The sequence below is a fragment of the Notamacropus eugenii genome, chromosome 5 (genome assembly GCF_028372415.1).
Source record: "Notamacropus eugenii isolate mMacEug1 chromosome 5, mMacEug1.pri_v2, whole genome shotgun sequence".
NCBI lineage: Eukaryota > Metazoa > Chordata > Mammalia > Diprotodontia > Macropodidae > Notamacropus > Notamacropus eugenii.
The window spans coordinates 297,225,494-297,249,305 of NC_092876.1; the positions used below are offsets into that span (position 1 = coordinate 297,225,494).

A 23,812-nucleotide genomic window follows, 5' to 3' on the forward strand; every position below is an offset into this window, starting at 1 on the left:
ATTATTTAATAATAATAAACCTCACATTTACATAGTGTTTTAGTATGTTAACTAATTTGATCCCCACAATGATCCTAGGGGTAGGTGTTACCATTACACCCCATTTTACAAACAAGGCAAATGAGGCACAGAGATATTAAATGATTTGTTCAGTCTCAGCCAGACAGAGTAAGGGGTAGGATTTGAATTCTAGCCTTTGGACCACCTAGCCTTTGAATTCTAGCCTTTGCTCATACAAAACAAACATAAGGTGACCTTGGGTGGGAAGGAACTAACCATTGAGACCAGACAAGAATACTAGAAAAAATCTTATTCTGAAGGAAATGCTTGAGTTGAGATTGGAAAGAAATCAGGAATATCAAGAGGTAGAGAGAGTATGTAAGGGAGGGAATCACAGAAAAGTAAGATCAATTATTATGCATGAAGAACAACAAATAAGCCATTATGCCCCTAAACTATAGAATGTCTCAAAGCACTATAAAAGAAAACTAGAAAAGTAGGAAGGGGTGAAATTGTGAGGAACTATAAATGCCAAATAGAGGAGTTCATATTATAAGAAGTCACTAAAGTTTATTTAGTTGGAGAGGAAAGAGAAGAGAGTTGATATAATCCAGCTGTTTGGCAGCTGTCTGGAGGATGAATTGGAATAGAGAGAAATGTGAGGTAAAGAAACAGATTGGGAGGCTATCGCAAAAGTGCCAGAGAGTCTCCATGAAGACTTCGCTGATGTGCTGTTCAGCCTTCATTTTGGAAGAGGGCCAATGGTATCATGGATGATGTCTTGACTTGTGCATGAATTGGATTTAACTGAGGCAGAGCTGCACAAAGTCCTCAGCCTCACTTTCTCTTCTAGTCATCAAGTCCAGTGGCAAGACAAAAGTCAAAATGATTGTCCATCCACCGCTCAGAATGCAGTGGATGACCCTGGGATCTTTGAGGTCTGACCAAGCTCTAAGTGCTCCACCACATCTGCTTCAGCTGCCCCCCCACGGCTGTTGGAACAAATTGTCCTTATCCACCCGTTCTGGCAAAGGAAGTCTTCACATGCTTCACGTAGACATTTCCCAAACTCACCAAATGGTTTGAATCCTGTCAATTACCCTCAACCTGGTTTAGCCCACCTGCAAAGGTTTTGCCACACTGTGGCCCTTGCACATCACAGCTTCTTGTAGCCACAGGTGAGAACTGAGTAATAGTTAGAAAACAAAAGTGGAGGAGTAGCTCAGAAAAGTGCTCTGCAATCCCTCATACCAGAGGTGCTAGCCCTCCCTGAACACCCCATACCCTCCTGCACTAGGGTAGTGGATATATAAGTGGGGGGAAGGGTATAAATTTGAGAAACAATTTATAGGTAGAAATTAGAAACTGATTAACACTGTAGGAAAAGAAAGAGTGAGTAACTGAGAATAACACCAAGCTGATGAACATGAGTGACTGAAAGAATGGTGAAGACCTCAATAGAAAAAAAAAGGAAGTTAAGAAGAAGGGTGCTTCACAAGTGGGAGAGGTAGGTAATGAGTTCTGTTTTGAACTCATTGAGTTTGGGATACCTATGGGAAATCCAGTTCAATATACCTATTAGGCAGTTGGTGAAGTGGAACTGTAGATCAGAAGTGAGACTAAGACTAGATATACAGATATGGAAGTTATCTTCACAGAAATGGTCAATGAACTCATGGAAGCTGATGAGGTCACCAAGTGAGAATATGGGGACAACAGGACCTCTCAGTGTGGTGCACCCACATCGGAGAAGGTGCTATGCTCTAAGAGCAAAGCAGAATTGGGACAACTCAAAGGGAACACAGGATGTGCAAGTTTAGAGAATCCAGCCCAAATGTTCACATGAACTATCTGTGCCCAACCTGTGGTAGAGCATTCCAAGGTCATATTGGTCTGATCAAACACAATGACTCACTGAAACATGGCTCTAGCATAGTGATGTCATTTTGGTCCTCTTCAGGCAACCACAGGGAGAAAGAAGTTGAAGGCCCACAATAGAGCATGATATGGGCGATGATCCAGCAAAGGAAACAGAGAAGTAGTGAAGGTAAAACAAGGACACAATTGAAAGGAAGAAAGAGGGCCAAAAAGAATGTCATGAAAACCCAGAGAAGAGAGGGCATCCAGGGGGAAAGTGTGGTTAATAAAGCCAAATGATTACAAGAAGTCAAGAAAGATGAGGACTGAGAAAAGGCCATTCATTGGATTTGGCAATTACGAGATCATTGTTCACTCTGTAGTGAAGTTTCAGGTGAACGAAATGACTGGAAGACAGACAGCAGAGAAGCTGAGGAATAAGTGAGACAAGAAGTAGAGGTGCTGAGGGGAGAGGAGTGTTACAAGTTAAATCTTTAATACTTGGTATAGGAGAAAGGTCTGTGAATCCATATATCTGAGTTCTAATCCCAGGTTTACTATTTGCTAGTGAAATGACTTTGAATAAGTCATTTAGTTTTTCTAATTCTTGGTTTTCTTATCAGGCAAATGAGAAAAATAATGTCTGTCCTCTCTAGCTTGGGAAGCAGGTAAGTGCACAAAGAAAGCTACCTTTTGAGCCAGGAAGATCTAGGTGCAATCCCTGCCTCTAAAACATACTGGTATTGTGACCTTTTATGTCCCTTTCAGTCCTTTGTGGCAGTTCAGTCATTTTTAGGCAGTTCTCTAAGAGTGTAAGGCAGCTAGGTGGCACCATAGGACACAGAGCACCTGGCCTGGAGTCAGGAAGACTTATCTTCCTGAGTTCAAATATGACCTCAGATACTTACTAGCTGTGTAACCCTGGGAAAGTCACTTAAACCTGTTTGCCTCAGTTTTCACATCTGGAACAGAATATGGAAAAGGAAATGGCAAAGCATTCCATTATCTCTGCCAAGAAAACTCCAAATGGGGTCACAAAGAGTCAGACACAACTGAACAACAACCAAAAAAAAGTATTTTCATAAGAATCGTATTTGTAAAATCATATATCTTACACTGTACACATTTTAAAATTTATGCAGCTTTCTTTTGTAAGTAATGTTGTATAGCACAGAGTACTGGGTTTGGAGTCATAGAATCATAATTCAAATCCCAGATTTTCAATTTCACACCTGATTGACTTTTATAATCACATCCCTCTTGTGGATCTCAGTTTCTTCAGTCGTAAGATGAGTTGGTTGGGCTAGATGATCCTTAAGGTTCCTTCTGGATCTAGATCTAAATCTAAATCTATCATCCTATGTGGTATTTCAAAGTTTATAAATCACATTCCTCACAACAACCATAGAAGTTAGGTAATAACTAACATTTTGTTTATAAAACATTTTCTTCCAAACAACCCTGTGAGTTTGATAGCACAATAGTCATTGTCCCCATTTTACAGATGGTGAAACTAAAACTCAGAGAAGTAAAATTATTTGTCTGACATTCAAGAACTAGTAAAAGGAATAAAACTGGGGTTAAAACCAATATCGTCTGACTTCAACTTCAGAGCCTTCATTTGCCAATGATAGTAACTGTTAGTAATAATAGTAATAGACATTATGCAGCATTTTCAAGTTTTCAAGGCACTTTAGGTAGGGTATTTCATTTGGTCCTCAAAACAACTCCATGAGCTATGGATTACAGTTGTGAATAACCCTATTTTACAGATATGGAAATTTCAACACATATCTAGTCAACATGAGGTAAAATTTGAACCCAGGGGTCTTCCTGAGGACTGGTATAACACTCTATCAACTATCCCTGCTGCCTTTGTCATACTGCATTCCCTCATGGTACTATAGTCCTATTGCAGGATACAGACCTAAGGTAATGCAGATCAAAACAAGCTCTTTTTTCATTTGTTTTTCTTGAGGGTTTTTTTGGCTGTGTTTTATTTTGTAACATGGCATATAAATAGATAGATGATAGATTGACAGATAGATAGATAGATGATAGATAGATAGATAGATAGATAGATAGATAGATAGATAGATAGATAGATAGATATAGAACATAAACTCCTTGGAAATATTATAAATGTTAGTGTACTACCCATTGATCCCAAATTAGGATATTAATTTCCAAAAGAACCAAGAAGACACAAATGAAAAGATTATATCTTTAAATTTAAAATTAATTTAAAAAATGTCAGGGCCATTAAATTTTTCCCACTTTCCTTATCAGCATGTTGAGAGATGGATGACTCCAAGGATAGGTCTGTGACCATGTCAATTTCCATGCAAATATAGTGCAATTACAAGGGAAATGACAGGTGCATCCTGGTCAGGGTCAAGTATGAAGGCCAGTGATAAATAGTAAGGCAATAGATTTCGAACAAAGGGAGAGATAGAAAACACCAGAAGGAGGAGATTAGAAACAAAAATGAGAAAAGGAACATGGGTGAGGAAAGAGAAAGGGCAGAGATGCAGAAGATCAGAAAGAAGAAGAAAAATAGTTTAAGAACGGGAAAAAAGAAAAGGGAGGAACAAGAAAGAAACACAAAAAGTAAGGATAGCCACAGAGAAATTTAGAAGAAAAAATAGAAGTCAGAAAAGGGAAGGGAATGATAGGAGGCATGCAGGGATGGGAAAATAGAAATGAGGGAAGAATGGAGAGATGGTGGGAGAGAAGAACAAGCTGATGAGACAGAGTTTGATAGTTTGCTTCTGAAAGAGAATGTCAAGAATAACGTAAGCTGCTTCAGGGAAGAGACTGTTTGCACTGTTTCTTTGTGGACCCAGCCTCGAAAGGTGCCTTGTTTAATAATAGGAACATAATAACCATTTGTTGATTTGAACTGTTAAGAGTAGAGAAAGAAATGATTACAGTGCTTGGTGCACAGTTGCTACGACATAAATCATGATTGATTGAAATGAATTATCAGGGTTGCTATTTTGTATTCAGATTCCCAACCTGGAGTGCTTTTGTCTGAGAAGAACCTAACTCCCACAAGTTGGGCGATTAGATGGCCTCATGCTTCACTCTTCCCTCAAATAATAATTTTCAGACCCTTTGGTAAATAGCAGACAAGATCTGATATTTGACTAAACATAGTGGTAAGGTGCCATAGAAATTCCAAACAAATTTCTAATATTTCTGGTATCAAATGAAGATGAGGAAGATTTTTGAATCATTATGTCTGATTTCCCTGCGGAGTCTAATGGCAGCCAGCCAGTCCTGTATGGTTTACAGTGTGACATTATTTCTTCCAGTGCATTAAGATTCAATTATGAACTTTATAGTCAAATGCAAAAAAGCAGAAATATTAAATGTATCCTTTTCAGATCCTAGTGCAATAAAAACATATATATATATATTTAATAAGGGACCCTGGAAACAAATTAAAAATTAATTGGAAACTAAATAGCCTAATCATAAAGATTGCGTGAGTTAAAGAACAAGTCATAGAAACAATAAATAATTTTATTAAAGAGAATGTTAATAGTGAGACAACATACCAAAACATATGGGATGCAGCAAAAGCAGCAATCAGAGGAAAATTTATATCTCTAAATACTTACATCAATAAAATGGAAAATATAGACTAGTGAATTGGGTACATAGTTGTTCAAAAAAAAAAAACAAGAAAAAGAACACATTTAAAATCTCTAATTGAACACCAAATGGGAAATCCTAAAACTTAAACATGAGATCAATAAAATTAAAGTAATAAAACCATTGTATTAATGAATAAAACTAGGAGTTGGTTTTGTAAAAAGAAAGAAAAACAATAAAATAGATAAATCATTGGATAATATGATTTTAAAAGAAAAGAAAACCCAAATCACTCATATCCAAAAGGAAATGGGTAAATATAGCACTAATGAAGGTTAAATCAAAGCATTTATTAGGAATCATTTTGTCCAATTACATGCCAATATATTTAACAATTTAAATGAAATGGAAGAAAACTTACAAAAATATAAAATACCTGGATTAATGGAAGAGGAAATGAAATATCTAAATAAAACTATTTTAGAAAAAGAAATTGAACAGACTATATATTAACGTTCTAAGAAAAAAGCATCAGGACCAGATGGATTTACAAGTGAATTCTATCAAACATTTGTAGCGCCAACAAGATATTCACAGAGCCCACGGCAGCCGTGAGTATCCTGGCACAATTCTGAATCACAAAATACAACAGACTTTCTACATGGAAGACAGAACCAAAACATTTATTCAGACACCAGAAAGCCAAATCCATCATAGTAACAAAAATCTATACACAATAATCATGCAGAGAACACCATCCCCAAGGCTTCACCAGCAAACACTCATGAACCTAGCTATTTTCCTCCTCTCTCTACCTCGGGTCTGACTGCTCTGACCAAATATCCTCTCAGCTCTGCTCTAGCTCTGCCTCTTCCTGTTCCATGCAACTTAAACTCATGTGATGCAGGTTTCCATGTGACTTAAGCAGGTCACATGGGCCCGTTATGGATGGGAAAGATCTTCCCATTGAGAAGCAAAATTACATTAACAATAAGCAAAAATGCATTATCAACACAACATTTAAAGATCAACTCATTCTAACATTAAATAAATTATTTGGAATGTAGGCTAAGAAAGAGTCCTACCAAACTACTTTCATGAAACAAATATTATACCGATTCCTAAACTGGGAAGAGCAAAAACTGAGAAAGAAAATTATAAACCAATTTCACTAATGAATACAGATGCAAAAATCCTACATAAAGTACTAGCTAGGAGACTAAAATTATGTGTCACAAAGATTATATATGGCAACCAAATGAGATTTAAACCAGGAATGCAGGGATGGTTTAGCATACAGAAAACTATTAACATAATTTATTTTATCAATAGCAAAAGTAACAAAAGTCACATGATTATGTCACTAGAAAAGCAGAAAAAGCTTTTGACAAAATACAACACTCATTCCTGTTAAGAACACTTGAAAACGTAGGCATAAATAGACTTTTTTCCTTAAAATGATAAGCATCTACTTAAGACAATAAGCAAGCATTATTTGTAATGGGTATGAACCAGAAGCCTTCCCAGTAAAATCAGGATTGAAACAAAAATGCTCATCATCACGAATATGATTTAATATTGTATTGGAAATGCTAGCAATAAAAGAAGAAAAAGAAATTGAAGGAATCTGAATGAGCAATGAGGTAATAAAACTATCTCTTTTTTACAGACAATATGAGGATACACTTGGAAAATCCTAGAGATTCAACTAAAAAGCTATAGCAAAGTAGCAGGATATAAAATAAACTCATATAAATCATCAGCATTTCTATGTATCACCAACAAAATTCTGCAGGAGGAGATAGCCAAAGATATCCCATTGAAAGCAATCATAGACAACATAAAATACCTGGAAGTATACCATCCAAAACAAACACAGAAACTACATGAACATAATTATAAAACACTTTTTCATACAAATAAAGGCAGACTTAAATATTTGGAAAAATATTAATTGTTCATGAATGGGCAGAGTCAATACAATAAAAATGATAATTCTACTGAATCTATTTATTCAACACCATCCCAATTAAATTTCCCAAAAAATCACTTCACTGAGCCAAAAATAATTGTGAAATTTATTTGGAAGAACAGCTGATCATCTTATGATTTTGCCGTTACTATGTACAATATTCTCCTGGTTCTACTCATTTCACTTTGCATCAATTCATGTAAGCATTGAGGTTTTTCTGAGAGCATCTAGCTCATCATTTCTTATAGCATAATAGTATTCCATCACAATCATATACCACAAATTGTTCAGCCATTCCTCAATTGATGGGGATCCTCTCAACTTCCAATTCTTTGCCCACCAGAAAAAAAGCTACTATAAATATTTAGGCATAGTTCAAACATATCCTACATAGTGGTTGAATCAATTTATAACTCCACCAGCAGTGCATTAGTGTCTCACTTTTTACATATCCCCTTCAACATTTGTCATCTTCCTTGTCTTTTGTCCTATTAGCCAATCCAATAGGTATAAGGTGGTACCTCAGAATTGTTTTAATTTGTATTTCTCCAATGAACAGAGATTTAGAACATTTGTTTACATGGCTATAGGTAGCTTTAATTGCTTATCTAAAAACTGACTGGTCATATTTTTGATCATTTGTCATTTCCATTTTATGTTTTATTATTTCTTGATTTCTCATAAAGTCATTAGCTTTCACTTGATAATTAATTTTTAAGCCATTATTTTCTTTAGTGAGCTTTGGGGAATGACTCATTTTTATAAATTTAAATCATTTCTCTCTATATTTGAGAGATTTGGCCTTTATCAGAGAAACTTGCTTCCAAAATTTTTTCACAGTTATAATTGCTAACTTCATTTCCCTCCATCTTATTTCCCCCCATTTACTTTATTCTCTCTCTCCTTTTACCCTGTCCTTCTTCAAAAGTGTTTTGCTTCTCACTACTACCTCCTCTAATCTACCTTCCCTTTAACTCCCCCCACCCCTTTTATCTCTTCCTTTCTTGGAGTGTAAGATGTCCTATTGAGTTTGTATGTTTTGAGCCAATTCCAGTGAAGTGTTCCCCATGGTTCTCCATCTTCCCTTCCACTGTAAAAGCTCTCTTGTGCCTCTTTATGTCAGATAATTTAAACCATTCTACCTCTCCCTTTCCCTTTCTCACAGTGCACTTCTCTTTCTCAATCCTTAATTTACATCATCCCATCATATTCAACTTACATTGGTACTCTCTGTCTATGTGTGTGTGTTTGCATGTATGTGCTCCTTCTAACTGTACTAATGAGAAAGTTCTTATAAGTTACAGGTATCATCCTCCCATGTAGGAATGCAAAAAGTTTAAACTTACTAAGTCCTTTATGATTTTCCTTTCCTGTTTACCTGTTTTACTTCTATTGAGTTTTGTATTTGAAAGTCAAATTTTCTATTGATATCTGGTCTTTTCATCAGGAATGCTTGACAATTTTCTATTTCATTGAGTATCATTTTCTCCCCAAAGGATTATACTCAGTTTTGCTGAGTAGGTGATTCTTGGTTGTAATTCTAGCTCCTTTGCCATCTGAAATTTCATATTCTAAGACCACCAGTCCTTTAATGTTGAAGCTGATAAATCTTGTGTTATCCTGACTGTGACTCTGCCATACTTGAATTATGCCTTTCTGGGTGCTTGCAATATTTTCTCCTTGACCTGGGAGCTCTAAAATTTGGCTATAATATTCCTGGAAGTTTTCATTTTGAAATTACCTCTTTCAGGAGGTGATTGGTGAATTCCTTCCATTTCTATTTTATGTTTGGTTCTAGAATATCAAAGCAGTTTTCCTGGATAATTTCTTGAAGGATGATGTCTAAGCCCTTTTCTAAAAAAATCATGGTTTTCGGAAAGTCTAACAATTTTTAAATTATCTCCCCTGGATCTATTTTCCAGGTCAGTTGTTTTTTCCAAAGAGATATTTTACATTGTCTTCTTTTTTTCATTCTTTTGGTTTTGTTTTATTATTTCTTGATTTCTCATAAAGTCATTAGCTTTCACTTGATAATTAATTTTTAAGCCATTATTTTCTTTAGTGAGCTTTTGTACCTCTTTTACATTTTGGCCTATTCTGTTTTTTAAGATGTTATTTTCTATAGTACTTTTTGTCTCCATTACCAAGTTGTTGACTCATTTTTCATTATTTTCTTGCATCCCTCTCATTTCTCTTCCCAATTTTTCCTCTACTTCTCTTATTTGATTTTTAAATTCCTGTTGGAGCTCTCCCATCTCCTGAAACCAATTCATATTTTTCTTTGAGGCTTTGGGATGTAGCAGTTTTGACCTTGTTATCTTCTGAGTGTGTGTTTGGATCTTCCTTGTCACCATATTAATATTTTATAGTCAGATTTTTTTCTTTTGTTTTCTCATTTTTCCAGCCTATTCCTTGACCATTAAATCTTTATTAAAAGTGGGTCTTGGCTTCCAAGGTAAAAGGCACACTGTTCCAAGCTTCAGGGGTTCTGTATAGCTGTCTTCAGAGATACTTCTAGGGGCCAGTAAGTTTTCAGTTCTTCCAAGGTGGTACAATCTAAGCCACACCTGCACAACATATAGCCCTCAGGCCACCTGCAGCCCACCAAAGGATTTTGGGTAGCCCATGAAAAATGTAGGTTTGCCACTACACACTCTCCTGTTTGCCACCTAACCCATGGCAACCAACCATCATCAGTCTGTCTCTAGCTAACCTATATGAAGCCTGAAGAAATTTAGCCTATTTTAATTTTGGCTGCTATGTACTGCCAAGTTGTGCAGGTCTGATCTAAGGAGGAATGTGTTTACTACTCTTTTGGCCTGTGCATGATCACAAGTACTATTTTCTTCCCCCAAACTGTAAGGAAGATCACCACTTCACTGCAGGCACAAGTTCTGATGTGCTAGTGTTTCTCCTTGCCTTAGGACTGCCATCAAAGACTGCAATCCAGATCCAAGTATGGGCAATACAGCAGAGTCCTTCCCCCAATGCCAAAAAGAAACTCTTATAATCTCCTTCTGATCAGTTGGTCAACCCCCTTATCTGTGGTCTGAGAGCTGCTGCTGCTGATTTAGTCACTCCCAAGGCTTATTCCTGGTTTGCTGGGGCCAGGTCTGGACTAGCATGGTCTGCACTGAACTGTGCTCCACTCTCACCCCAATGCAACAGCCCTTTCCTGCTCACCTTCTAAGTTGTCAGGGGCTATAAAATTATTCCATTCTGTATGTTTGTGGGCTCTGCTATTCCAGAATTTGTTTTACGGCATTATTTAAAGGTCTTTGTAGGAGTGTAGGAGAGAGCCCAAGAGAGCTCTGCCTTTTCTCCACCATCTTGGCTCCACCCTCTCTCTAAATCATTATTGATTAGCTAAATGCCTCATACCTCTCAGATTGGTTAATATGACAAGAAAGAACAATGAGAAATGTTGGAGGGGATGTGTAAAAACTAAGACACTAATTAACTGTTGGTGGAGTTGTGAACTGAAAACACCCATTTTGGAAAAGAGTCTGAAATTATATCCAAAGAGTTATAAAATTGTTTATCCCCTTTGACCCAGCAAGACCAGACCAATGTGTTTCCCAAGCTGATCAGAGAAAAAGGAAAAAGAATCTATATATTCTAAAATATTTATAGCAACTCTCTTTGTGGTGGCAAAGAACTAAAAATTGAAGGAATGCCCATTAATTGGGAAATGGTTAAACAAGTTGTGGCATAGGATTGTGATGGAATGTTACCATACTGTAAGAAATAATGAGCAGGTTGAGTCTAGAAAACATGGAAAGACTTACATGAAATAATGAAGATTGAAATAAGCAGAACCAAGAGAATGTAACATAAAGTAATGATAATATTTCTCAAAGAATAAATGTGAATGACTAAGTCATTCTGAGTATTATAAATACTCAAATCCAAAGGATCCAGAAAAAACTCATAGACAAAAGTATGGATAGTATGGTTTTACACATATATTTTATATATTATGCATGTATGTATATATGTATGGGTGTATCTGTGTCAAATGGTGTCAAATGTGAGGGTGAAGAGGAAGATAGAACATAAAATATAATAAATTAATTTTTAAAATTCAATTATGTTCGTATACTATAATTTGCTTAGATATTCTTTAATCAATGAGAATATGATAATGATTTATAATAAAAATTACTAACATGCAAATAAGTTTTAAGGTTTGGAATGTACATAACATATATTATCTAGTTTTTATTGTCACAGCAACCCTATGAGGTAGGTGCTGTGTTTCTAGTTCTTTGCTACCAAAACTTTAAAAAGTGCTGCTGTGAACATTTTGGTATAAATATGATCTTTCTTTTTTGTCACTGTCCACCTTGCAACATACACCTAACAGTGGAATTTCTGGCCAACTCACTCATTTTTATAGATGAAGAAACTAAGACCCAGAAAGGTAAGGTCATAGATGACCATTAAATTAAGAGCCGAGATTTGTTGCTAGGTCCTTTGAATACAAATCCAGTAACTTTTTTTTTCCCATCAGACTGCACTGTTTGGCACATTCTTCAAACAAAACCTTGAAAAGTTTTGGTTTGTGTCATTCATAATATGCCATATTTTTAAAAACATATTATATTTTATCCCAATTATATGTAAAAACAATCTTTAACATTCATTTTTTTCTAATTTTTTGTTTCCACTTCTATCCTTCTTTCCCTCTCCTCCCTCCTTCCTGAGATAGCATGTAATTTGATATAGGTTATACATGGGCAATCATGCAAAACATATTTTCATATTAATCATGTGAAAGAAAACACAGACAAAAAATATATTAAAAAGTTTTTTAAAAGTATGCTTTGATATGAATTCATACTCTATCAGCTCTTCTGGAGATGGATGGCATTTTTTTTCATGAGTCCTTTGGAATTGTCTTGGATGATTGTGTTTCTGAGAATAGCTAAGTCATTCACAGTTAATCATTGTATAATGTTGTTACTATATACAGTGTTCTCCTAGTTCTGTTCACTTCACTTTGCATCAGTTCATGTAAGTCTTTCCAGGTTTTTCTGGAAGCATCCTGCTAGTAATTTCTTACAGCACAATAGAATTCCATCTCAATCATATATCTCAACTTGTTCAGCCATTCTCCAGTTGATGGGCATCCCTTCAATTTCTAATTCTTTGCCATTACAAAAAAAAGCCACAAATCTATTTGGATATATATGTCCTTTTCCTTTAAAAAAAATCTCTTTGGGATACAGACCTAGCAGTGGCATTTCTGGGTCTAAGAGTATGCACAATTTTATAGCCCTTTGAGCACAGCAGAAAATTGCTCTCCAGAATGGCTGGATCAGTTCACAACTCCATGATAGGTCGTATGTAGTAATTTTTGGTGGATAATAATCAGGACACAATGATTTTAGATTATTTCCAAGCATAAAGAACCTAACAATGACTACATATGATGCCAAGACAAGCCTCTAGATCCTAAAAAGTTTAAAAAATCCAACAAACTGGTTATTTGTTACCTTGCAGACCAAGCATATATTTCTCTTTTATGGAATTTGACTGTTTGTTAGAGACTTTTTTCCTGAAATCAATTATTACAACCAGAGACATATCCTGAAAGTTCCCTTGGCCTCACACACAGAGATAAATTAGTAACAGTCTATGAATCAGAGACAGGACTTTCCTGGTTTGCTCCACCTCTATCTTAACCTTTTCCATGTAGCAAAAGTTTTTATAGCCATCGAACTATATGCTAGGACCTTATCAGAAAGACCATGTCAGATTTAATTGTTTGGGTTATTGAATCCAGAGGTGGTGGAAGGAAGCCAAAGGAGGGAGTCTCTAAAGTATGCTTTATTTATACTGGGAAATAAAAATCTCCTCCTGTGAGTGAAGGGTGAGACAAAGCACGGGTCGGTAGGTTTTTACAAGGCGAACTGCAGGTTTGATTTACTCCCCATTCACTAAAACTTTACAGCTTTGTCGTCAAATCTGGCAGCTTCCTTTCTGTCTCTTAGATGGTAAATTTAGTTAATGTGCTGAGGCTGCAGTGTTTCAGCACACAAGCTGTTTATTAGGAACAGAGTTATTTTAGTGAATCTTTCTGAAACTCAGAAATGTATTCAAGTGCTACTGCCAAAACCCCCAAAATTACACAATTTCATCCTAGCCAAATGCCAGTGCTAGGTTGTTATGAAATCCTGTTGGAAAGCTACAAATGTGACAAGGTATACAGAGAACATTTTCTTTTTTTATGCTTCTCTACTCTGTAAATTGAATTTTCTGGTGTCTTTCAATGAAGAGGAACCAATTACTCATTTAAGCCTATTAATATCCATTGGACCCAACTGGATGGTATATAAATGGTGGGGTGTGGGGGTTTGAGAGGGGAAAGCATTGGAGGGGAGCAGAGAAGATAAGGAAGAAGGAAGCCTGGCTCTTTAACATTTTAAAAAAAAAGGTAGAGAGGAGGAAGAAGTAGATGTGACTACCATTTTTAAAAGTGACATGATGATAAGGACACAGTTATGCTACAGATTATTTATTAGATTTCCTCTAAAGAGTTCAAGGCACAGTACATAAACTCTACACTGATGAACTTAACAAATCTATGAAAATGTGTATTTATCCACATGCCTAAGGAACAAAAAGGAACCTATGTGAACCTAAATGAAATTAGACAATGTCCTTAAAAGATATTGAATACTCTCAACTCCCTATAATTTTATTTTTCTTCAGCTTTCATAGGAATCTGTCTGGAGGAATACTGAATATATATCGTAAACAAATAATAATTCCTTATATCTGTTAAGCAATGTCTGCAATTTTTCAAATTCTCATTTATTATCTCACCCTATACTCATAATAACTCTTTATAGGTAGATATGACAGTATTACTCTTCCAATTTTAGAGATAAGAAAGTGGAAACTCAGAGAATTTAAGAAATTTAACAAAGAACTGTGACAACGTAGGCACTATCAGAACCTCTGTGTCACAGATCATTATCCTTGTACCAGGAGACCATTTGACCAGAGAAAACAAACTGGGAAACAAATAGAGGAAAGAGTCCAAATTCAGGGTTAAAAGACCTGAGTTCAAATCCCAACTCTATTACTACTACCTGGTAATTCACTTAATGTCTTTGGGCTTCAGTTTCCTCATATGTAAGAATGTCATCTCTTAAGATCCTTTCCTGCTTTTAATTCTATGATTTAGAACATCCCTGCCTATTCCGACTCCTATGACTCTAAAGTTATAAAAAGCATATAGGCAATCCCAAAGAACCTAGACTCTAGGCAATCCCTAGAACCTAGGTAATAATATACAGCTATAACAATAGCTAGCATTTATAAAGAGCTTTAAGGATTGCAAAGCATTTTACAGATGTTATCTTATCTGATATCACCAACAATCCTATAAGGTAGGTGCTTTTATTAGCCCCATTTTACAGATAAAAAAACTGAGGCTGATTTATTTGTTCAGGAGATTGTAGCCAAACCATGACCAAGAAGCAATTCTGCTGATTCTCAGGCTAGAATGCTTACTCCTATACCAAAGGATCTTTTTCTTCCTCAGGGCAGCCCAAATCTCCCTCTCCCTCCTACACTCCCACCATTCCCCCAGCAGGTATGAGCTGACTGGCTTTGGTCATCCATGTTGTCAAACCTGTAAGCAGTCTCTGAAGCATTTCCTGAATTGTGCTGGCAGACATGCTGGCAGCTGAGTGTGAATTCAGGAGCGAGCTTCTGTGGATACATCTTGTCCCTCCCAGTCTTTTCCCATTTGAAACCGATTTGTCTATTTTCAACAACTGCTGAGAGCTGTTGGCTGATTTGAATGCCTAGTATCCCCAAATTCACAATAGTCTCTGAAAACCACAATACAATGAAATTCTGGTTGAAGGAACAGGCTGTCCATCAGTCTAATCTCACTTAATGCTTTTGGGTATGACATTTTTCTGCATCTAGAAAATCATCACAAGTCAAAGTTACTTGTGATTTATTAAAAATTCAAACTACCCATTTGATATAACCATTAAGCAGCTACCCATGGCATAATCTAAGCCTAATTTAACAGTAGGCTATACTTATCCTCCATGGAAAGATACACACCATTTCCTGCTTCTAACTCCTCGCTTGGGAAGTTGGGAGAGATAATTTCTTCTGAAATAACCATATGCACATTGTGTGTAAACATTGTATCCCAGCTGGGATCTCATGAGTGAAAGCAATCAGGCAAAATATCCACTGGGCAGTGAGTAGGAAGGAAAAAAGGAAGGAGAGTGCAGTGAATGAAATGGTCTTTTCCTCACCCCCCCCTCCCCGAATTATTTAAGGTTCAGAAAAGCTGTCTAAGCAAACATCTCAGAGTATGACTCATCATTCCAAAACAGGATGCCCACTCCATCTCTGAAGCAGTCACTGTTTATTCTGTTGCAACTTCCATGAGTAAATGCTGAATAAGAACTTGGCAAGAGGAGAGAGCGGGAGGAGATCTGTGGTTGGTGCAGGAAGTAAGCTGCTAGCCTCTGGAGAGATGCCACCAAAGATTATTTCAGTACCAACTCCAGCAGCCAGTCTTCTTGGAATAGTACAAAGGAGTGTGAGAGGCACACAAGGAAGAGGATGACATCTAGGAGATGTTACCTCCCAGAAGTAGACCAGCTGACAAATAAGTGACATGTGATCTATGCAATGTGCCACTTACTTTGTCCTCTTCTCCTTGCTATGCAAGGGCACCCAGCTTTGACAACTGGTAAGAAGAGCAAGGGAGAAGAGGGGCAAGTAGAACTGGGAAGAAAGAGGGCTCAGGGAAAAATGCCACACAAGATCAAGACATAGGACTGAGGGGCGTGTGATGGCTATCAACAGCTATACGCTTGAACTGGAGAGCTTAAGGTTAGGTTGAAATGGGCAGAGAAGGCAAAATGGCAAGAAGGCATGACCATTTCACTAATCATAACACTCCTCTTTCTTCCTTTCCACTCCCTGCCCAGTCGACATTTTTGAGACAGAAACATTTGATACCCAGGAATGGCAAGGAGTAATGTTCTTGTCTACACTGTTGCTTCACACACGATGAGCTAATGAGGTGAGACACAGTAAGCATTCCTGCCAGTGACAGGACACTAAACAGAAAAGTACCATACCCTCTGCCACAGAGAGGAGCTGAGAATCAGTTCCAGGCTTACTGAGGATTCAGCTAAAACCTGGCCTTACTAGAAGCATGAGCTGAATATCAATTGGGAGACTGTTTTGGTTCATTGATTCCTTTGCCCACTTGTAGGAGGAGTATCTGTGGGAAACTAAAGAAACTAAACTGGGTCTTCCCTAGAACCCCTGAGTTCAAAGAACTGGTTAGGGGTTCTTAAATATTAGAAAGACTACAGGTGCACAACTACCTGGTAGATGGTTTATTATGTATTACATTATTATTTTTAGTGCTCTTATGTTGAGTAAAACATTCTATCTATATATCTCTATGTATCTATATAGATATAGATATCTTGTATATATATATTATTTCTCTCTCTATATATGGGTGGTATGTGTATACACACACATATATGTGTGTATACATACATACATACATATGTGTGTATGTATGTGTAAATATATATGTGTGTATATGTGTATATATATATGTGTGTGTGTGATTTGGGAATGCTCTGTCCATTCCTGTAGGGAACCATTTCTATTATGGAAAGCTCATATGACTAGAACCCTAGAACCCAGAGAAAATACAATAAACTTCAGGAAATAAACAAATAGAAGAGGAACTGGCTCTAAAGGTGATTCTGATTAGGCAAATTCACTCTCATCATAGTCCCTATACAAATGAGTTGGCATAATCACCCAGAGGGAAAGTTACAGATTGAATATTGTCTACCATCTGAGAACTATAGAAGGCTCTTTGACAGTTTTAGGGACTTTTTCATTCTTCATCCTTGTATCTCCAGAACTTAGACCAGTGTATTGCACAGAGTAAGTGCTTAATAAATGTTTGTTTATTGATGAATAACCTGGAGTGATTGTGGGACTACAAATGCCTGATCCTTCTGTGGAATAGAATGAGGTTAGTGGCTAGCAGCACCAGTTTGGGATTAAATATATATTCTATCAGACTCCAAAAAGGCAGAAAGTCTATCCATATTTCTGGGGAATGTGAAAACATGTTACCACAGATATACTACTTTAAATCATTTAGTCTCCATTTAGTCTCCAGCACAATTATTCACCTCCATATTTTCTAGGAAAGAAATTCGTTGAGACATCCACATTGGCTGCCATTGAATTGCACAGCAGTGAATACAGTGGTAAGAACACTGGGTTTGAAGTTGGAGGACCTGAGTTCAAATCTCAACTCTATAGCTATTCTTTGTGACATGGGGCAAGTCAATTCATCTCTCTGGTGTTCATTTCCTCATGTATAAAATGAGGGGATAGAACTAGTTGATATCTAAGGTCCCTTTCATTCTTAATCTTCGATCCTATGATTGATTATTGCTCCTAGCTGAGCCCTAGAACTCATCTCTAGGAAGTACCATCATCCCTGCGGTCCCTTCCTCTAACTGGGTGGTTCCTCCCAGAATCTCCATTTAAGGAAGGAACCTTCTCCAGCCATCTCTTCATTTTCTACTAGGCTATAATCCTCAGGACTTTTCTATCCTGTCTCCCAAACTGGGTACTTTCTCATCCTCCCTTTCTTTTTATGCATTGTAAATTAGAATATAAGCTCCTGGAAGGCAAAGACTATCTTTTCATTTTGATTTATTTGAAATCCCAGTACTTGGCACAGAACCTAGAAAGTAATTAGTACCTAGAACATAATTAGTACTTAATAAAGCTTTTTGACTGACTAAATTGTTGCACTAAATTGTACACAAGTTGCACAAGGAAGCCTAATCCCAGCTCCAAGAAAGAACATATAAACCAAGATAAGGGTGACAAATCTAAAGTCCTATCACCTCTCAGCCCTTCACTTCTTTATATATAAAATCATAGGGTAGGAGTGGACTAGGAAAACCCTAAGCTCCCTTTTGGTTTCAAATCTTGTGACAACCTGATCAACCACACTTAAGGTGCACATAGGAGTGAGGGTGAATTGAGTAGGATAAAACAATGTCTTGAAGGTAACTGTAGACAAGAACCATCTGAAGCACATATATCATCAAATGATCATTGGGCATCTGCTTCATGCATATTCACGACCAATTATTTGAGTATCGGGAGTATTAGGGCGATACAGATAGGAAAGAGCCACAGTGTTCATAACATACTACATATTGTAGAAGTATCTTGCCCCACTCAGTAACCAGGTGTAAGTTAACATTATCAAATCCATGGTATGGTTAGAGGTAGGCAGCAGTATGACTTCAAATGAGTCATAAAGCTGAAAGTGACCTCAGAGGTGACGGATCCAACTCCACCTCATATCAAGGACCTTCCTTCTGTAAGGGTTGCTTCTTGATGTCTTCAAAAGGGGTGGAATTCATCCCAAAATTTTCCTATTCCATTTTTGACAGCTTTAATCTTCAGGAAGAGTCTGATCAATGCCTTCCTTGTATCTTCCATGCATTGTTCCTAGTTCCTCCACCCAAGAATGAGCAGAACAAGTAGAATTCTTCTATGTGATAACACTTCAAATATTTGGCAAATATTGTGTTATCCTTAGGTCATGTATGCTCCAGGCAAAACATCTCTCATAACTGATCTTTGAGGCAGCTGGGTAGCTCAATGGATAGAGAGCTTGGTCTTGAGTCAGGAAGACCTGAGTTTAAATTCAATTTTATATACTTACTAGCTGCATGATCCTGGATAAGTTATTTAGTCTTTGCATGCTTCAGTTCCCTTCTTTGTAAAATGGAGATAATAATCACAGCAACTTCTTAGACTGTTGTGAAGATCAAATGAGATATTTGTAATATACTTTGCAAACCTTAAATGACTATAGAACTGCTATTTTTATAGCTAGGATGATATTATGTAGTTTTAATGTGACATTGTGTTGTATGACTCTTGACCATATTGGTTACCCAGAGAGAAGTATTATTAGATAAGCCCATCTGATAAATGCTGATAGTCTGGTTCTGCAATGCATAAAATTAGCTTCCCTTCTTCCATCTTGCTGGCCACCACGGATAAAAAGATCTTGATTTTGCTAGAAACGTCAGCTGGGGCCTCCATCTGGCAGCAGCTGAGTCATGATGCAAACACCATTCATTCAGATTAGCATAAGTGTCTGCTATAGAAACCCACCTAGGGACAGGCCTTTTTTATTTATGAGCTATTCTCTCTACTCTGCTTACCTAGGGTGCCATGGTCTGGGAAAGCAGCCTCTATGGCAGCATGAAGAACTTTCATGGACTCCTAGACTCATAAATTCTTAGATCTGGAAGAGATCTTAAAGATAATCTTGTCCAATATTTTCATTTTCCAGATTCAATTCAAGAAACAATGTTGTGTTTGTAATAGCCCTTGGGTGTGCCGAGAAGTTGGAGTGGATTCTAGACATTTCTAGAGCTGGTACTACAGCTGGCCCAGCTTCCACTTTGGCCCCAGAATTCTCACCAACACTGCTCATCATCTGATTCATTTGCCTCTTGGGAGAATTCTCCTCTCCCTCCTCTTTTAGGATGGGAAAGAGACAACTTTCAGACACAATCTCAGCCCATTCAGTCACCAAGTCATGGAATATAGTAAGAATTTTGTCCGAGTCCATCTTAAATCTTTTATCACACCTACTACCAATGTAGTGGGAACTATATTTCTGAAACATTATTTTAGAGCACAAAAATAAAAAGTTAAATTGCTGTTGCCTCAGGGAGCATATATTCTACTGGGAGAATCCTAAATGAAAACAAGTAACTATAGTCCAAGGAAAAGTAAGGAGGAAGAGCGTAGTAATAGCAAAGGGAGCTTCTGAAAGGCTTTTCTAAGGAAGTGTTACCAGAAAAAAAGTGTTTGTAGCCATTCAGTCAGAGAACAAGAAACATGTATTTCATCCACACTATAAAGAAAACAGAGCTGAGCCCAAAGAGATTTAAATAGAGACCATACAAAAGTTCACATAAGCAGAAATAAGAGAAAATGCTCCACCTGTAAAGCAGAGAGAGATACAGCAGCCTAGTCTCTCTAGCCCAATCACCACCCAACAAGATCATGGTAGATAAGGAAAGTTTTCAGGTACTAGGTTTCATTCGAGAAAAAGATCCTCATGTGAATGGCCTGTAGAAACTTAAAATGAAACATAGAAATGTTCATAATTCTAGATTTGGCCTAGAAAGAAGAGACTTGTCCTAAGTGACACAACTAAAATTCTACTTGTTTGGACCACAACAAACCTATGATTTCCCAAAAAGTTGGGCACTGGGATTTCTCCCTACCTGAGCTCCAGAATTTCAAGTCTCCTTATGGTTGACACATAGATCTGACTCTCTCTCTCTCTCTCTCTCTCTCTCTCTCTCTCTCTCTCTCTCTCTCTCTCTATCTCTATCTCTTTCTCTCTCTGTCTCTGTCTCTCTCTCACTCTCTCTCTTGCTCTCTCCCCCTCTTTTTCTCTCCCTCTCTCTCTCCCTCTCTCTCCCTCTTCCTCCCTCCCTCTCCCTTCCTCCTTCTCTCTCTCCCCCTCTTTTTCTCTTTCTCTCTCTCTCTGAATAGAAGTATATGTGCAGGCATGTCTATATGTAAATGAATGCATATAAGTTCACACTTGAGTTCTCCAAGTGTGTATGTACATATCTGTGTACCTTTCACTGTGAAAGTAGCACCCATATTTATATTTGTATGAATCAACAGGAGACTCTCAGTGTGGCACAGAGGAAAGAGGACTGGCTCTGGACACAGAGGACTTAAATTTAAGTCCTACTTCTGATTTTTAATAACTGTGTATTCTTAGGCAAGTCACTTAACCTCCTTGGACCTCAGTTTCCTCATTCTGCAAAATAAGGGTGTTGGACTAGAGAGCTTCTCATGTCCCTTCCAGAACAATAGGGTCTATGACCCTACAATCAAAAGCAGATGCTGGGGATGGGGTATGACTCTGTCAGTCTTCTCCAAACTAGACATCACCAGTTCCTTCAATAGAACTTCCCATGGCAGTCCTTTGGCCATCATAGTCACTCATCAAATTGTCAATCTACCAAAACTGAGATGTCTGGAATTGGAGAGAGAGCTCCAGCTGTGCTCTGATCAGGATAAAGCACAGTGGGACACTCTCTAGACATTTTTCTTCTCTCTATAAAGCCTAAGATCCTATTACCTCGATTGGTTATCACAATATATTTCTAATTCATACTGAACTTTCATTCAATTCCCAAGGTAACATCCAAATGAGATTTTGTTTAGCCATTGGATTTTTTAAATCAGAATTCAGGGTTTTACATTTTATACTACTGCTTTTGAAGTTGGAACCTTCATCCCAACCTGTCAAAGTCTTATTGCCTTCCTATTCCTTCTGCTAATGAATTTTCCCACCCCTTCCAAATTGTTATCTGCAAATTTGAGAACATGACATAACAATCTTTATCATACTGCTGATAAAAAAAAATGGTAACAGAACAAAACCAAGGAGTGAGTTCTATGGCATTCTACTAGACTCTGTCTTCCAAGTTAACATTGACACAACTATCCCTGCCTTTAATATCTCATCATTCTACCAGATCTGAATCTTCCAAATGGCACTGCCATCCAGTCTTCACTTCTTATGTTGTCCCCAAGGATGACAAGAGAGTACTTGGCCAAATGTCTTGTTGTAATCAAGGGTTCCATGGCTACAGCATTCTCCTGAGGTGGGTAATCCTGTCACAAAATGAAATGAGGTTAATCTGTCATGACTTGGCTTTAATGAATTCAAGCTGGCCCACAGTGATAACTACTTTCTTTTCTAAGTGCTCACAAACCATCTCTTTAATAATCTCTCCTAAAATTCTGTTAGGTGCCGATGTCAAGCTCACTAGTCTATTATTTGATAATTTCACCTTCCTGCTTTTAAAAATGAGGATATTTGTTCATCTCCAGCCATTCACTTATTTATTCAACAAAATATTTGTTAAACATTTATTATGGGTAATCCATGGTACTAGATAATGGCTATATGATGATGAAAAACAGCATGATCTTTACCCTTGGAGAGATTACAATAAAAAGGAGAGGCTAAGATAGACATGTAAATTAAATATGGCATGTAAGTATGACACAAAGTGGAATGTGAAAATCATAAAAGGCAAGAGTCAAAGAATGTGTTCTAGGAAAATGTGAAGAAGAAGAAAGACTTCTGACCTAGAGATCGGGAAAGGTTTCATGAAAGAGTTCACATGTAAGCTGGACCTTAAAGGGTAGGGAAAGTTTTTATGGGACTATATTCTAGGGATGCAGGACAACCTACACAAAAAGCAATGATTGGAAAGGATAGATTTATATAAGAGAAAACTAGTTTTTCCATATTTTAATGGAACATAAAATGCAGTAAAGAGGATAATGTAACACAAGCCCAGAAAAGTAGATTGGAGATAGATTTTGGAAAGACTTAAATGCTATACACATGTGTACAAGTAATTATACAATGGGGACCATTCTTCCAGGTGTGTGAAGGATGAGCTCCAACAGGGAGACAATGAGCCACATAAGTCTTTAAAAGGTGACAGATGCAAGAAATCTTGTGGAGATAAAATGGACAAGACTTGGTAAATTATAAGAAGTAGAGGGTGATGGAGAGGAAACTGTCAAAGGTGACTCCAATCAATTGAAACTGGATTATTGGGAGAAGAGCAGCACTGTTAAAATAGAGTAGGGAAGTTGGGGAGGAAAAGCAGGTTTTTGGCAAGGAAGAAAAACACTGAATGCAACATAGTTCAGCTTGGGACATATTTCATTTGAAGTCCTTGTGGGTATGCCAGGGAGTCTCTACATTTTCCCAGTGATTGTATCATTGCTCAAAAACTTTTAAACTACAATTCGTTTCATGAATTATCTTCAGAACCCAATATTTGAAAATTATCTAAGTTCATTTAGAGTCAAGTTTGATAAATAAAGTAGATTTGAATCAAAAACAATGTAACTATAAAACAAGACTACTTGCTTTTTAACGTAACTGATATACTAGCTTTGAAGATAATTCTAAAAGATAGCTCCCAAATAAGACTTAAGCAATGTCAGTAATACTGAAATGAACATACCAAAAGGATTATTTTGCAAAATGCTACTCATTTAAATGTACGAATTCTAGTATATTAGTTTTGATTTGTTGTTGTTATTATTGGTTTAGTCAATCTCCATATTTTATTTTATTTGTTTTTCAGCAGAAGCTTCTCATAGACCTGAGTTCAAAACTGACCTACTCTACTTTCAACCTATTCAGGTTCAACCCTCCTTAGGTGGTCTGGTGGCCCTCCACTACAGGGAGTC

General features: G+C 37.1%; 1 long non-coding RNA gene across 9 annotated transcripts in view; it reads right to left on the minus strand.

The window, feature by feature from the left end:
* The window catches only part of LOC140506244 (uncharacterized), a 444,115-nt gene that overhangs the window by 130,235 nt on the left and 290,068 nt on the right, over positions 1 to 23,812 (minus strand). Inside the window, exon 9 of one of the 9 annotated variants that reach the window (XR_011967835.1) lies at positions 27 to 22,207. The exons of the other annotated variants lie outside the window; for them this stretch is intronic. This is a non-coding gene — a long non-coding RNA (uncharacterized lncRNA). Of the gene's footprint in view, positions 1 to 26; positions 22,208 to 23,812 lie in introns of those variants that run through there. 9 annotated transcript variants of the gene reach the window in all.